The sequence below is a fragment of the Durio zibethinus genome, chromosome 5, assembly GCF_047325235.1.
Source record: "Durio zibethinus cultivar Kanyao isolate XHJ-2024 chromosome 5, ASM4732523v1, whole genome shotgun sequence".
Lineage (NCBI taxonomy): Eukaryota > Viridiplantae > Streptophyta > Magnoliopsida > Malvales > Malvaceae > Durio > Durio zibethinus.
In genome coordinates this window covers 1,733,748-1,738,404 of record NC_143166.1, presented here as the reverse complement: position 1 = coordinate 1,738,404, position 4,657 = coordinate 1,733,748, and the positions used below count along the sequence as shown (strand labels likewise).

The window sequence follows — 4,657 nt, the reverse complement described above, 5'->3', positions numbered from 1 at the left end:
TAAAATTATTAGTCAATATTTTAATTTAAAAAAAAATTAACTAAGAAAAGTTTATTTTAATAATTAAAAACTTCAGTGTTAATAAAAAATAAACTAATCAACATTTTAATTTAAAAAAATCATTAATTAAGGATAAAATAATTAACTTAACAAATTATCAAGGATATATGTCTATAACATTACCAAGAATGTGCAACAGTGGCTTGGGTTGGGTTGCATTGGACCAGCTTGATGAAATTGAGAGGATGGAAACAGCAAACATGCTATTGGTAAACTGCATAATTCACAATGGAGGCTATTATACAAAAGCTTCCTCTAAGATGTCACCTCATTTGGCATGTTAGAGAATTTTAAAAAAATTTAATCACTTCGATTTTATTTTAAAATTATTTTAATTTAATTAAATATTAAAAATGTTGTTTTATAAATGAATTATGATTGATTGGATCTTGTTCTTCGTGACTTTGATAAATCTTCAATTAAAATTTTTAACCAATTAAATATTTAATTTAATTAATTAAAAATTTTTCACCAAATCTGGACATGTGCGTGTGTCACGTGACTATTACCCTCTCCCTTAAAAATCGATTTATTAGGACCGCAGGGTTGAATCTCGGCCGTGACACATGCATCTTACCAATTTATTCTAGCATTCACATTCTATTATAATTTGTACAATATGTATCCAAAATATCAGTGCTCTGCTACTGCTATCACTGTTTTGTCATGCATCTTTGATTTGGATATTACCATCAGCTTTCTCCTGCAACAGCAATGCTTGTTCGAGTTTACAGAGCACATCACTTATTGATGGCCGGTCTATTTGCCTACTGGCCAGGCACCTTACTGCAATGTCCACAAACGTGGTAAGGCACTCGGACATGATCTTTCCTCTTAGGTATGGTTCAATCAGGACATCAACTTTTTCACTTCGATAGCAATGAACAGCCCATCTAGCCAAGCTTACGTTCGTCTGATCATCCTCGTTTGGCTCACGATTAACAGCTGGTCTTGCACATAAGACTTCAAATAAAACCACACCAAAAGAATAAACATCTGATTTGCGAGTTAAAGTTCTGTTTCTGCCATATTCAGGGTCCAAGTATCCAAAGGTACCCTTTAGTCCAGAGCTGACTTGGTTCCTAAAGGATCTCGCAGTCTTGCCTACTTTTGACAGGCCAAAATCTGAGACTTTAGCCACCCAATCTTGATCCAGGAGTATGTTTGTTGATTTGATGTCCCGGTGAATGATGGAATGCTCTGTGCCCGTATGGAGGTAGTGTAATCCACGAGCAGCACCAATGCAAATCTTGAGCCTCTGAGTCCATGACAGTGGTGGATTTTGAGTCCCGTAGAGATGATCACGTAGAGTGCCATGAGCCATGTAATCATATATCAGGATCAACTCACTGTCCTCTTGACAATATCCAAGCAAAGATACAATGTTCATGTGACGAAAAGTGGAGAGCAATTCGATTTCAGTTTTGAACTCTTGGATTCCTTGGTGGGACTCAGGATTTTTGCGCTTAACTGCCACTTTGGTGAACCCATCCTCAAGCAGACCCTCATAAACCTTACCGAACCCGCCACAACCAAGCACAAGAGCTTCACTGAAATTGTTAGTGGCAGCTCTTATCTCTTGCAAGGGAATTTGACGGCAATGATCTGAAGATTTAACATTTAGGCTACTTGTCTTCCCAAGGTTTTTCTCGTAACGTTTAGAAATCCAATGAGAAACCAGGTAGACTATTAAAGAGACTAGACAAATTCCAAAAACTATACCCAGAACCAATCCCAGGAAGATATTAGATAGAGTAGTCTTGGCCCGATTCTCTACTTGAGCATGAGCTGCAAGATTGTTACTGGTATCGCTTAACTTCAAGATCTCAACTCCATTCAGTATTACATCAGCAAGTTGTGGCTTTGAATCAGTGTTAGTCGCCAAGGCAAGCCAAAGATCATTTCTTCCTTCTTTCATTTCTGAAACCGTGATTATATAGTCCCTATGCATTGCAACCAAAGGACCACCAGCCATAGAAACTATATCCAGGCTGCTTTCCACTGTCTTGTTGTTGATATAAACGTTGAACACTCTCTGTTTCACTTCTGTTACATATAGTTGAATCTCGCAGAAATGAAGCCTAACAATGTATTTGAAACCTGAGTCAACAGGAAATGTCCATGTCAGATTGTACCCCACATTGGCAGCCTCATCACTACCACCAATTGTCCTGGCTGTACTGTACAGGTCCCCAGGTGCTCCATATTCACTTAATGTCCAAGAGCTTTTATTGTAATCTATATGATCATCATACGCTTCAATAGGAGTGCCATTTCTAGAACCCTGTATGTGTAGTTGGTCATCCAACCCAATCCAGAACGGCTCATTCAGACTGTCACTACCTACGTTGATTCTGTGAAGTATCTCAAGCGCAGATTCGTCTTGAATAGAGGTAGCATTGGAAGTTTCCTTCACTCCATAATCAGAGAGTTTGAGGGACATTGAGTAAATCTCTATCCCATTTACAAAGGCAAAAGCGTCTGAAACATGTGGTGATGGAGCAAAGGTGATATTCAAAGACTGTTTCTTTAAGTTAAGGAGGAAATCTTTAGTGAAATAAGGTGATTTCAAAATGCTTGCCATTACAGAAGAGCTAAAATTGTTTAAGAAAGTGTAATTGCCAGAGGTGACAGAGAATTCGGCTCTGGACATTTGGTCCATGGCAGTGTAAGAAGTAGGGTAGAAATGAAGGCGAATAAACTTGAGGCCAGGGGACATAGGGAAACTATAGGTGAAAGAAGAAGGAAAGAAGCGTGCAGTTGCATATGGATTCTCCGGAACTTTTCCGGTTATATTTGAGATCACACGGCCGATCCTTGTTTCTTCATAATAATCCGGGAAAAGATTTACATCCCCAATCCAAGTTTTACCATTAAACGATGAGTTTCCTGCATATCCGCAGTCAAGAATTACTTGGTCCGAGGAGGAAAAACAATTCCAGGAATTGAAAAAGAAGCTGAGGTGAAGCAGAGAAATAAGTGATGGCCATGAAGCGTAGGAATTGGTAATTTTCTTCATAGAGGCAATGTTGCAACAGCTGCTCAAGGAAGAAGATAGATCGGCATGCATAGCCAAAAAATCCAATAAATAGGTTGTTAAATTGGCAATCAAATGTAAAGGGGTCATTGGTCCCATGTTCCCATTCCAAATTTGTCTGATCTATAGCTATTGTCTTGGTCCTCCTGGAAATTTTGGCCTTTCATTTTCGAATTGACGAGAATCAAGTCGAGAGCATAGTTCCATGCAAAAGCACTCGGATATTTCTTTGATCATTCCTCAAAAGTCCCAATTTCTTCATTGCACTTGCAGCTTAACTTCTATTTCAACAGTCATAACGTAAAAGCAAAGCCATTAAAGAAATGAAAACAAGGAAATTGTAAGAATCTTTCTTTTGCAACTGAGAATACTAAGGAAATTGTTAGAATCTTTCTTTTGCAACTGAGAATACTAGCTTCATAGTTTCATTAATTAAACAAGTCTTTCTCTAGTCTTCCACAGAGGCTAATTGGGTATACTTTTCTTCTCTACAAAACCATTAAAATTCTTGAAAGATTCCGTAAATTAATTTGTGTTGACTGTGACAGGATTACTTCATTGGTTATTATTTTTTCTTTGAAAGCAAAGTTGCACCTGTCCCAAGTCAAATTTATTCATATTATTAATGGTTTTGATTCAAATCTTAATATTTATAATTTATTTTTTAAAGGATAAAAAATAGATCGGATGGCTAAAGAGAGAAATATCTAGCAAGGATCGGATTATCGGAGTCAACTCCAAAAATGTTTTCTATGCTTTGGTCAAGTTAAACAAAGAATTAAAAATTGTTAAGTCTCTTTTCACCTATGTAAGAACTTGTTTTAGAGTAAAAATCCAATAACTTATAGTCACAAATAAAATATTTTAAATTTATGATTTTTTTTATTTTTATGTACCACATATTAGTTGACAAGACTTTACAAACAAATTTTAAAATATAAAAAATGGAATTAAATACAATTTTTTGTAATACTGATAAAAAATTAAAGAAAAGTCTTATTAAAACAAAATTAACAAGTTAGATATTATACTATTGTGTTTGAGTTTTTTGAATTCGTACTAAAAAACTGAAATTTTGTTAAATTACTAAATAAAAAATAGTTTTGTAAGAAAAATGATATTGATTACAATTATGATTAAAAAAATAAAAATTCTCCCTAAACAACTGAAGTTAATAAGAGATTGTGGTGCAAAAGCACATTTAACAATTTGGGATTATGGAACTATTGTGGTAAGAGAACAAGATATATAAAATGTTTAAATTAAAATACATGTTAATAAAAAAATTCACATAAAAGGTATCTATCTTAATCACAATTAATTAAAAAATAAAAATATTTATTTTAATATATTGAAAGGTAGGCATCTATTTAATTACTGCCTCACTTACTAATTAATTTACTTATTTAATTATATATTATCATATTTATTTATTTTAACCTATTTTTTTTCTTATTTACTAAAAATTAGAAAAAATCAAATTTGCTAAACATACATTGCAAACTATGTATAACTGAACAAAATTTTAATGCTACGTACTTAATTTATACTAAGGCAATG

The 4,657-nt window shown here is 34.3% G+C and overlaps 1 pseudogene; it reads right to left on the bottom strand.

The window, feature by feature from the left end:
• Positions 1 to 543: 543 nt before the first annotated feature.
• Positions 544 to 3,196, bottom strand: LOC111282502 (receptor-like protein kinase FERONIA pseudogene; annotated as a pseudogene).
• Positions 3,197 to 4,657: the final 1,461 nt, after the last annotated feature.